Source organism: Drosophila mauritiana, unplaced genomic scaffold (genome assembly GCF_004382145.1).
Source record: "Drosophila mauritiana strain mau12 unplaced genomic scaffold, ASM438214v1 Y_149, whole genome shotgun sequence".
Taxonomy (NCBI): Eukaryota; Metazoa; Arthropoda; class Insecta; order Diptera; family Drosophilidae; genus Drosophila; species Drosophila mauritiana.
In genome coordinates, this window is record NW_022881563.1 from 40,219 (window position 1) to 52,549 (window position 12,331).

Genomic DNA, 12,331 nt, shown 5'->3' on the forward strand with positions numbered 1-12,331 from the left:
GGAATGGAATGAGGCTGAAGAGGCTGCATACGCTTAGTGCAAGGCCAAGTGGAAACTATCCAAGCAGATTTCTTTCCGCCCGAAGGACACAACGAATGCCATTATAAATGTCGCAAAGTTAAGCAGCAAATGCATGAAAGTCAAGTGGCGGTTTATTATTTCTGCCCTCATCCTGTGCCCCCTTAGCACCACCCTCCGCTAACCCAGCACAATTAGAAAAGCCCGAAAGCGTACTCCACTGTCCTGACTGCTTCATATTTCATAGCGAAATGCAAAAACGGAAGGGCCCGGCACACGACAAAAACTGCACCAAGTGGCTGGCACAACAGGGCAACTGTGACAAAACACAGCAAAGGACATGTGTAAAAGAGCACTTCCAGGACAGCAGACTGTCAGTGGCCAGGGCGCTGCAAAGTAACAAACAACTGGGGAAAGGCATTGAGAAATGGAGCCACAAAAACCACGAGAGGAAGCATTAACAATCAGTGATTTCAAATCCAACACCGGCATGCTTTTTGCAGACAGATGTAAGGAGTTTATAATTCTTCCTGTCAATTCCACTGATTATGGAGAATATAATGAAATTAACACCAAATAGTATATTCCTTATTTCACATATATTTAACATCAATTATATTGTAAAAGGGTAATGCAACCGCTCGGCTAGAAAGTGGCAAACCATGAGCGTTTCCGTGTTTTGAATTTAGGTAAGAATATGAAATCGTGGTAAGGAATTCATTAAGGATTACATGCCCATACCGCCCATGCCCATGCCGCAAGAGCACCTAATCCAGCTGCCGCTCCAGCAGCGGCGGCCTCCTCCAACGGCAACTCCGTAACTACAGCCTCGGCAGTGGTCAGAAGAGAGGCGACTCCGGCTGCGTCCGAGATGGCGGTGCGCACCACCTTGGTGGGATCGATGATACCGCGCTCAATCATGTTGCCGTACTCGCCTTCAGGGCATCGTAGCCATAGTCACCGTCGAGGATCTCCACCTTGGCCACCACCATTGCACCATCTACGCCAGCATTCTTGGCAATCGTGAGACAGGGCATGCGCAGCGCACGCCGGATGATCTCGATGCCCATGTTTTGGTCCTCGTTGGCGCCCTTCAAGTCGTTCAGCTTCTGGATGCAACGCAGCAGGGCGGTGCCGCCACCGGGCACGATTCCCTCCTCCACGGCAGCACGGGTGGCATTCAGGGCATCGATGACTCGATCCTTCTTCTCGCTGACCTCCACGTCGCTGGAACCGCCCACTCGCAGCAAGGCCACACCGGAGGAGAGGCGCGCCAAACGCTCCTGCATCTTCTCCTTCTCGTAGGAGGAAGTCGACTCCTTGATGGCCTCGCGCAGACCCTCGACCCTTTTCTCCACATCCGCCTTCTGTCCTTGCCCTTGAGCAGCATTGTGTCGTCCTTTGAGACAACTACCTCGCCGACACGTCCAAAATCACTCATCTTGATATCCTCGAGCCGTACCATATTGGCCTCGTCTCCGAACACGATGCCACCGGTGGCCACGGCCATGTCCTTCAGATTCTCCTTGCGATTGTCTCCAAATCCGGGCGCCTTCACCGCGCACACTTGGAGGCCCACCTTCAGGCGGTTCACCACCAGGGTGCTGAGTGCCTCCGCCTCCAAATCCTCAGCGATAATGACCAAGGGCTTGCGCTGCGCGTTGGCCAACTCCAGGGCAGGCACGATGCTGGGTGCCGACTTGATTTTCTTCTCACAAAGAGGAGAAGCGCATCCTGGAACTCCACCTTTGCTCCCTTGGAGGTGTTAATGAAGTACGGTGAAATGTAACCACGGTCAAATTTCATGCCCTCGATCACCTCCAGTTCGTCGCAAAGGGTCTTGCCATCCTTGACAGTGATAACGCCGTCTCGACCCACCTTCTTGATGGCCTCGCTGATGAGGTTTCCTACCGACTTGTCGCCGTTCGCAGAGATCGTCGCCACCTGGCAGATCTCTTCGGGCGTGTTAACTGGTCGGGACAACCGGCGAAGGTTGTCCTTGACCGCCTCGATGGCCAGCATCACTCCGCGGCGGATCTCCACCGGACTGGCACCCCGTGAAATCTTCTCAATCCCTCCTTGGCAATGGCGCGGGCCAGAACGGTGGCCGTGGTGGTGCCATCACCCGCTCCTCGTTTGTGTTGTTGGCCACATCCTGCACCAGCTTGGCGCCGATGTTCTGGAACTTGTCCTTGAGTGCAATCGACTTGGCCACCGTCACGCCGTCCTTCGTAATCTTCGGCGATCCCCAGCTCTGCTCGATGATTACGTTGCGTCCCTTTGGTCCCATGGTCACGGCCACGGCATCCGCCAGCACGTCCATCCCTGCAGCATCATGGCCCTCGCCTCCGGTCCGAACTTAACATCCTTGGCATAGCTACGGACCACAGGCCGTGACTGATCCTTGCAGTACGCTGCACTGTGTTGGTGTAACGGAACATGCGCATCATGTTGACCAGTTGACCTGTGGGAGGATTGGAGAATGGGTTAAATGGAATGAAGGTGGTGCGTTAATCCCACTCACTGATATTTGGCTATGAATCGGAAAGCGATGTTGAGGCTAGAGCGGTCAAATGTAATATGGAGAACTGAAATGCCAAATGCTGATGACAAGTAGATCCACAGTATTTCAGCCTGCTGGGTTTCTCGAATGATCTAAAAGGAGTCAAAATTCAATATTTTCCTATTCACAGATAGTTAGCAGTGTTTGTCGCATTTATCTAAAAAGTATGGCCAATTGGTTTTCTGATAGAGCGTATCCTTTCTAAGACATTGAATTAGGGCAAACCAACCCTTCACTTCAACTCTGTCCATATCCAATGAACACTTACCTGGTCGACAATTTGTAGCCGAAAAGGGAAAACCATTTAAATAGTCGTAAAAATGTGCGACGACAGGACCGAAATACAATAAAAGCCAAAGTGGAATGGCTTTCCCTCCTCCTCTCCCTACCAGAGACCCCGATTCACCCGATCCAAGAAACATAAGCTCTTCGGTGGAGTATCGTTCGCTAGTCGCTGTCAGCTGCGCTTACAAGCGTCGGAAAATTGAAAACTGTTAAGGCAACGTAAGGCGAGCCTTGCAGCTAAGGACGAACAGGATCGAGTGGGGCGGTGCGGGGGACCAGAGATTGAAGACAACTGGCGGTGCTTGTTCATGAAAATTTAAATTGCAAAATGGGCTCTATAGGTGGGCGGTTACATCCCGATCCATTCGCTAATATTTGTGTTTTAATTACCTGGAAAAGTGTCAGAGTCTGGAGTTCAGAGCAAATTTTGCTATTAGCCTGCGACAACACATGGCGCAATTTGATTATTTTCAGCTATTATTCCTATTTGTTTCATGCTGGCCAGAATTAAAATACAACCGAGGAACATGATGGTTACAGCAAAAGTTTAAGACAACAAATATTTCGTGCTTGCCAATGTCCAGAAGATACAAATTATTAACGCCATATGTTCTTAAAATGCCAAGTATTCTTATAAGTGTTCCTATATTCAAAGTATAATTCATTTATAATTTACTTAGCTGCGCAGATTCTGATTGCAGCCAATGGGGAGTATATTCAATTAAATACGCGATGTGAATGAGAACCGTATCGATTATCTAATGGAGCCCACCCACGCACACCCTCGCCGAAACTGATGCATGTGATTTAATTACAACAGCCGCCTAAAATTAGCAGACATTAATATTACAAGAGAACACTGACCTATTAACGTGACCGAGGAAAGTTGGGGGTGGGGCGGGAAATTGGACTGGGCCAAGACGGGGCCACGCATCATTAGGAAAATGGCAACGAAATTAAAGAAAATTAGCAGCTGACTGGAGACGGCAAATGAGGCACATTTATTCGAATGTAATCCATTATGAAATCGCATAATGAAGAGATTAGCACACGCATTTGGAGCGCAATTAATAAATGACCCGAAAAAAGGCAAAGGATACAGGCTGGGCTGGGAAACTGACCTCTGTCAGTCCATTTTCGTGTTGAGCCCGCGAAGAAATCCAATAAATTAGGCAAACGGTAATCATTTGTTTCGTTTCGTTCGTACATATATATAAGTATCAGTATATGACGCAGACAATAAATCAGGTGGAGTTCCATGCTCCATTGATAATTACATTGTTCGAGGAAACTTAATGGGACAATAACTCCGAGCATAATAGCTGGGAAACAGCTGGCTGCTTATTAAGCCGTTGATGCTCGGCTTTTGTGTCAACTCTCCCTAACAATGTTCTCTTAAAAGTCTTTGCACTTCAATTAACTTGTCTTTTTGAATTCGACCCAGCTAAGGACCTTCCCAGCCGCGATTTTCCCCCTTCCCCTCGCGACCCCTCTAATCGATAATTAACCACAAAAACTTGGCACGCAACAGGAAGGCGGACGGATGGGGCGGTAAATGGATCGAAAGGGGCACTGAGCTAAGTATAAAAGGGTAATGGCACGGCACAAAGTTTAATTAAGACAAGAAAGGAAACTTTAGTCGGGAATCTCGACAGCATAATACTCATTATTGCTGAAAAATGATTTCATACTTAGATTTCATACTTTATCATATCAAGAATGTGTTATGCTAAAACATATTTATTCAGCCTTATCGAAAATATTTTACATGAAAGCAGTTGAATAAATTGAATCCATTTACACACGTTTGCCGGATGAACAGATACTCCTTGCTGTACGGTAAAAAACGTGCTGCTTTCTTAACTTAAAGTGATGGTCATAATCTTCCTGAAGTTGAAAGGAAGATTTTAAGGGGATTTTCTTGAAAAGTTTATTAGTCGATTGGTCCCCACAAAAAAAGGGTGAACAGAAAATTATTACTTATAGAAAGGTCTAAATAAAAGGTAATGGTTAAGGGCAAGTAAGCCGGGAGCGCTCAAAGCAACAAATATACAATAACTTAAATTCGTTACAAATTAATTTCTAGCATATGTAATATGTCTGGTGTTATGATATTAAGTTCACAGTATGTGATGGCTGCTACGAAGATGACAAACCATTCTAGAACAGACAGGTGTACCATACAAGGAACTGATGTCTTATCCTGATGCAACTGCATGGCTGTTTGGTGTGGTCTGGGATGCAGGCTTCCTGGCTAGCCGCACATTCCCTTCAGGTTCCACGGCTTTGCAGTTGGCTGCACACTTTGGATTAGCCGAAACGGCTGGTCTGGTTTTTAACACTCCAGCCCTGACCGTGAACACCCAGCTATCCAACATCCCATCATACCCAGCCCCACGGGTTCCACCTTCTCCACCGCCGCTGTCTGGCCCGCTCACATGAGCCGGAGCGCATTATAAAGGGCATTTCGGTATTTAGGTTAGGTCGCTTGATCGGGTCGTACGTGCTTTGTATTATTAGTTCGGCGAATTCTGCGCGTTGGCTTCTGGGGAAGTCAGGTGGAAAAGGTCACACTGGGTTAAACATGGCGTGTGTGACGGCTTTGGCATAGAAATGTACCGAAGGGGATAACAACTTTCCACTTTATTCTTGGAGAACAGGGGAAAAAGTTACGCATCAAAATTATGCTGTCTGAGTGAATGAAAACAGTTCAGACTCATGGATGCAGTGCGTTTCGAGGCAATCATAGTCGACACATCCCGAAAACCTTTTGTTCGATCGAAAGTTTTGTCTTAACGCAGTCATCGCTTGCCGCCAAATTTGAAAAAGAATTGGGGAAAGCGAAGTTTGAACTGTCCAGAAGTGTTTCGGGATAAGCGCAAACTTTCGCACACAAACGATTTTTGATGGTCATTTTAATAAATTGAAAACTGGCGGAAGGGATGAAGGTCCACAATCGATGGCGGGACTCGACAGACGACTCCACTGCACTTTGGGTCCTTCCCGCCTGAGAGGCTCATAAAATCTGTTTACAGGCTTATAATAAGCGACTCGATTTGTTTTTCTTATAAAACTTTGGCTTCCTCTTCCTATATTGCTCAACTCGCCTGCATCTAAGGAATAACTTATGCATGTCAAGGACTGGAAACTAAACAATTCGGTAGCCGGAATGTCTTGCTCATGGCCAAAAGTTTTTAACATTTTATTGAGTTTGCTTTGTAATTTAAATTGTTTGTCCTCAACTTGTTGACGTGGCAGAGGACGACGCCTAACCAATTCGGGATCGAAAGGCTAAGCACGGTGGGGTAAAGAGCTTTCCTCCTGCAGATGACAGCATAAACCAATGGTATTTATCTCTCCCAGTGACTTTCAATCAATCGCATCAGAGTTCATTGTAGCGTCTAACAATTGTTGTCTGCTGGTCGCCCTTTTCCCCACACGTACATATGTACGTGTGCACACTGCCATAGAGGCTATGGAATAATCGAAGCTTTATCATATCCGTCAGTGGCAGCCACGAAATGGGCAAAACAGGAATACATCGGTATGCTGGGCCAGCTGGGATCTGGATTTTTATATTTACATATATATAGGAGGGAAAGCGGTAGAAGTGCCACAATCATGCTCTTATTTTTTGCACAATTGCAAACATCATCGATGACGCTTTGCCACAGGGCGTATACGTCATGTACGAGTGCACCGAGTGCTTGGCTTTGTGCAGTAAAGCATGGGTTATCTAATCTTGCATCGAAAGCAAATTAAGGAGGAAAAATAAGCAAAGATACGGCAAAATAATGGTGTATATTTCGTTATTTAAGTTTGAAAATATATTTTGCTTAATTAAGAAGGTAACTTGGGAAAATTTTAAACTGACTAGGAATTTGGACGAATAGATTAAAACTCTGCTCTCGCACTTAGTATCCGTGTGCCTTTGCACTCCCGAAAGAACACAAGTCCCACTTGCTTCATTCAGATAAAAAATGTCCTTACAATTGTCTTCCTAGAACAGGCTGCACGTGTGCGGCTGTTTGTGCAAGAGGAATAACAACATAATTCATTTTGTCATTGTATCTTCTCGTTATTAATTGTTTTCTGAGCCACGCCCACCGCAAGTCGGTTGCCTTTGCTCTCGTACTACTTTTCGGTAGCTTTTGGCTCACTCGGAGCTGGCAGTTGAATTTTGCAAATTATAATACGCAAATACCGAAGTTATGTGTACTCGGAGACACAATAAACAGATATGTGTGTGCAATGCTGCTGTGTGCAAAAACAAGACGTACTGCAGCGCTAGCAGTTCCCAGTTCGGCGGAGTGCTGGTGCGAGGTCCTGGGATCCTTGGTCCTGGCATAATTGCGAAAGCGGTCGAGTGCGGAGTGGGTGCTGGAAGGCAATGTGTCTGACACAATTGAAACAATTGCCTTTCCGCTGCTGCCTCTTCTCACTTCATTCCCGGTGCATTCTTTTGCTCGTGCACAGAAGGCACGGCATGAAATGCCTTTTCCGACCGAAGCCGGTAATTATAGAGTAACTGCAGCTTCTTTATTGTCTGCACCAAGGAAGTGATGGTGAAACTCAGAATCCTGTTTACCCTTTAGCTCGCCTGAAGCATACGCCTTTTCCGATTATACTCCCATGTCATGTAGTCAGTCTTGTTAGTAGAAAAGGAAGGGGGTTCTTAATATATCCTTTTAGAATATCCCCAGTTCGTAATTGAATTCAATCGAATTTTCTTTCAGTGAGCATTAGACAACTGGCAACAAGTTCAGTCTGCGCCTAAGCCGTTTTCATATCTGGAGTTCTTGCTATTCAATATCATTGGCTGGATGCCAACCGTTGGCAACTCGGAAGCCATTGCAACGATTATGAATATTTACTCTGGCGCTTACTCCTCTTAGTCGCAATTTTATATTGCATTTTGCCCAATTTTTTGCTGCTGGTAGTGCAGTATAAAAATGCATAAATTGAAAATTAAACTTTATGGAGCTAATTGAAGGCTGGCAATTTCGGAAACTGTTGGGTCAGCTGGAATTGATAGATGGTCGTTCGGTTTGGATTTTTTGGACTGAGTTTAAGAGTGGAAATTTTCAAATGAAATTCAATTTGACTTTTTGCTTCCATTAAATGAAAAAGGAGCGACTGAAGCAGCAGGACCAACAAATGCATCAGGGAAAATAGACTGTGGGTGTTGATTCAATTGTAGTAAACTTTTCCATTAAATGATTTCTGCACTGAAATTTCGGGGCAAATTCAAGCATTTGCCACACCCCCAACTCTAGGTCAATTAACATTGATGGAAAACTGGGAAAGCTGGAAAAGCTGGGTACCATGCTATGGGAATGAAAGTCAATAAAATGTACAGCGAATGCAAATGTCGGGACTTCAATCAATGTGTCGATATTAAACTCGGGAGGTACAATTTTTCGTTGTAAATCTTCTGGTAAAAGGAAGGAAACTCTGTTCTTGGCCATACTCAACTTTACATATACATAGTACTTGCTTTTAAGTGTTAATTTCCTTACCTTTAGTTGGTCTCCAAAATATTGAGTTCTTGTTATTTCATTAAAAAATTTCAGGCTTATTCAAAATCAAAACGCACTACTAATAATTGTCACTGCTTGTGTTTTGTTCGAAGTGTGATGATATTTCAGGTATTGGCTGCTTTGCTTTAAAAAAATAATTCAGAGGCAAATTTGAATGAAACTTATGTTAATATTTTCTTGCTAAATTTGTTAGTTTTATTTCATTTTATTCAATATGATCGAAATATTATTTGCACATGTAGGCGTGTAAAAATTTTCTTTCTGAGCATCAGGAGCCCGTGGGAATTTGCACCTTTGGAATAAAAGTAAAAATTCTTCTTAGATGTCGATGGCAAGAAAATATATGCGCGATAAATAACTCAAATCACGTTCAGTAAACGCTGGCACATGCAAAAACAAAAAGATAATGGTATTTTATTCCTTTTGTAACCCTACTGGCATTTATCGAAGTCGATGCAAAACTGCTGTTGACATCACGTTCTGCATGTAGAAAGGCATTTTGTACACGTATACGAAGCTCATTTCTACTCCTTGGACTTTCGGGGAATGTGTTATTGAGATTTCTGCTGATATATTCAGTTAATATAGTACTAAAAATAACAAAAGAGTATATTACATTCGTTGAAAAGTTTGCAAGAAGCGGAATAAATCACATTTGCAACGCTTAAATAGTTAAGCCGTTTACTATTTAAGCCCAGAGCAATTATAGTTTAGTTCTTATTCACATCACAATGCCATCGAAATGTCATAAAAAAGAAGCCAGCTTACTTTGCCTTATAGTATTTATATGTGAAGCAATTTTGTCAGCTGGTAGTTTTTGTAGAGGCCGTTTGGAATGTCAGCTGGCTCTGAAGGGTAAAACGATAATGAGAACTGGTGTTTTGCTGTGTACCAAAAATCACCAATTTACCTGCGTTGATCAAGTTTGTGTTTGCGGAAGACCAGAAAAGTGCAATCAGTAATGATAAACTAATTAGTTATTCGTAGTAATAAAAGCAATACAAGGCGATAAAAATAAGAGTAAGCTTTCTTTCTAAAGGTTCAACAAAAATGTGGAGATATTTTGCTCTACTGGCCCAATCCGCACTCCAGAATATTCCATGTTGCATGCACCTTCGCTGGAGGCCTCATAATTGGTTTTGACTGCAGTCGGATGCCAAAAACAGGAGCTGAGCTAGCAGCAAACAGTCAACAGCTTGGGCATCAGCAAATTAACTGCAGTCAGGTGGGTATCCTTGGACAAAGCTCACTCAATTGGAGAGGGGGAGGGAAGCTGCTGTTTGTTGTGGCTATTGCATCCACCGCGTGATGCCAGCTAATGAAAATGACCGCACAGATGACTGTGCTATTATGGTGGAGCTGGGGAATGGCGAATCAAAAATGGAAAGGGCCTGGGCTTACTTTCGCTCATCAATAAGCCCATTACGTATACGCCGGGTTGGTTTCGCCCATTGCTCAGCCGACAAACAAACTACGAGCTGTCTGTCAACCAACTAGGGGCTGCATTCGACCTCTGCCAATTGAGCGTTCGAATTTGTTTGCGCCACGGACCCCAGCATCTCAGTGCAATCAGACGGAATATATATTCCGCTTTTAGCTGGCTGCTTTTGGAATGATAGAAAGTGTTGCCTTTCTCTGCATCGTGAATTCTTTTTTTTAGCCTTCTGCTTTGCATTCGCGCCACCCACTGGGCTTTTTGGTGGCCTTATTAAGTTGGCGCCTCTATGCAACTGCCATCAGCCGAGAAAGTTTTTCGCATACCTTCGATGGTCTTGGTGCATTTTTACCCAGTTAGCTGATTAATCTTGAATTATATACGAAAATAATCTGAAACAAAGATGATTTATCTCAGATATTTCTATCTGAATGCATTACTGCAGTTTAAAATTTGGTTATTATTTTGTAGTTCAACTACAATTACTTTGATATCACTTTAATACAAGAAAGTAAGACTCATTCTGATTTCTTTAGCCGATTTGGGTCGATTGAGTAGGGTAATCTTTGATCGACTCCTGTCGAGAGCTCTCCTATATATTTTCACTCGCTCCAGTTTGTTGGCGTTGTCATCGTTGCAACTTCATTGTCAAAGTTGGCAAAGAGTCTTGAAGGGAAAGTTGGAGTGGGAAACTGCAAAGAAATGCACAAAAACTGCGTTGTGCAAATACGGAGAAACGAGAGTGGCGAAAAACGATGCAGCGGCCTGCCAGTTGGGCGCTAATTATATGTAAATAGCTGGAACGAAACCGCCGCTCGAGGTGCCAGATAATTGGCCCTCATGCAACTGCCAAGTATAGTTTACAGCCGAAGTGATCAAGGGAAACAGTCTGCGAAGGAAAAATGCTCAAATTGTCGAGGCGTGACGGAATTCAACTGCAGACTCTTCTTTACGGCAAAAAAATGTTGGTAGTACCTCTTAGATAGAATTAGAAAAATTTAAATGTGGCTACTTTGAGTGCCAAGGACTTTGGCCAAGTTACCTAACTTGTTAGTTAACGTGTCCTAGGACAGAGCAGATGACTGTTAGCTTAATTTACGGAAACTTAAATGGTACCTAATGCAATAGCAATTAGCTCAAATGCTGGATGAAATTCCTTTGCATTTAGGTCATTAGAGAAGAAAAATTTCATAACACTTTTCGGTGTGCGTGAGAAGGCATTTTCCACCCCCCGGCTTCTTCTTCTCCCCGGAGACAACATTCAGGACATAGAACAGCATTACAAAATTTTCCCAAAAAATTCGTAGAAATGCCAAAATAAACGAGTGGGTTCGCTGGAATGAGATGGCGCAAGGTAAGGATGTGGAGGATGCTACCCACATGAGCGACAGTAACCAACACGTACAAAACGCATAAACATTCTTGCCTAAGTGAGTTTGTACATAAATTTGGAGCAACTTGCGTTGCAGGATGCGTTACAAGGAGACGATTTTGTGTGGGTCTCAGGATCTGTTTAAAGGGAGTAAAGTGGGGGGGAGACTGAAGCAGACTACTGTGAGTAGAGCTAAACTTACGCAAAAATCCATGGGAAACCAAGTGAGTTTTGAAGTTTAGACGGTTGGCTCAGTTTCGGTATAATAATTTATTTATGCAGCCCCTGGCAAATGCAACTTTACTTAGGATGGATATCACTCAGCATTCATCTTGTTAGCGTCAGTGATGATTCGAAGGTATTCAGATGCAATTGTTTTATATTCGAAAAATATTTAAAAACTTAACTCACCTTTGCATTTAGAAGATAGCTAATAATTTATAAAGATTTCTTGCCAAATAACTGAACAGCATTTGTTATTCTGATTAATATTACAGCCAATTATTAGCTACCCAACTATTTAATACCAATTACCGATTACTGGTGTGCAGCTTGAAAGCTGCAATTGAAACTATTCAACGAATCATGGCAATATCATTGGCTGTTTGCATTATGCAAGCATACCCGGTCCTTTGAGGCTTGATGGCATTTCCCGAGCACCTACACACACGCAGCCGGAAAAGAAGCAACTTTAGTAGCATATTTCACGGCGCTGCGTCCGAAGAGAGAGCGCTCTGAAGAGCGCCGCTCAGCGAAGAGAGAAGCCTTGGGTAAGAGAGACCACAGCGCACATTACTGACCTACATTAAGTAAAAATTTATTTATGCCGGCTGCCAAATTGGTTCCCCAAAGCATTGGCAGGCCCCACTGTCCCCTGGTCCCTGGCTTTATGACTATGACGGATATGATTGTTGGTCGGAGTTTCCCTTTCCCTTTTCCCGCCTCGAACTTGCCACTATTACTGCCTTTGTGGTTGTTGGCTTAAATAATAATGGCTTGTAATTTGCATAAATAATGTTTGATTTTTGCATTGATGAGGGAAGAGTGTGTTGCGCGTGTGTGTGTGTGTGTTTGTGGAATTTTAAATGATTGAAAGCTCGGCCATCATTGGGGAATGC

General features: G+C 43.9%; 1 pseudogene; it reads right to left on the bottom strand.

Annotated features, from left to right (window-relative positions):
- Positions 1–659: 659 nt before the first annotated feature.
- LOC117150010 lies at positions 660–2,661 on the bottom strand (annotated as a pseudogene).
- Positions 2,662–12,331: the final 9,670 nt, after the last annotated feature.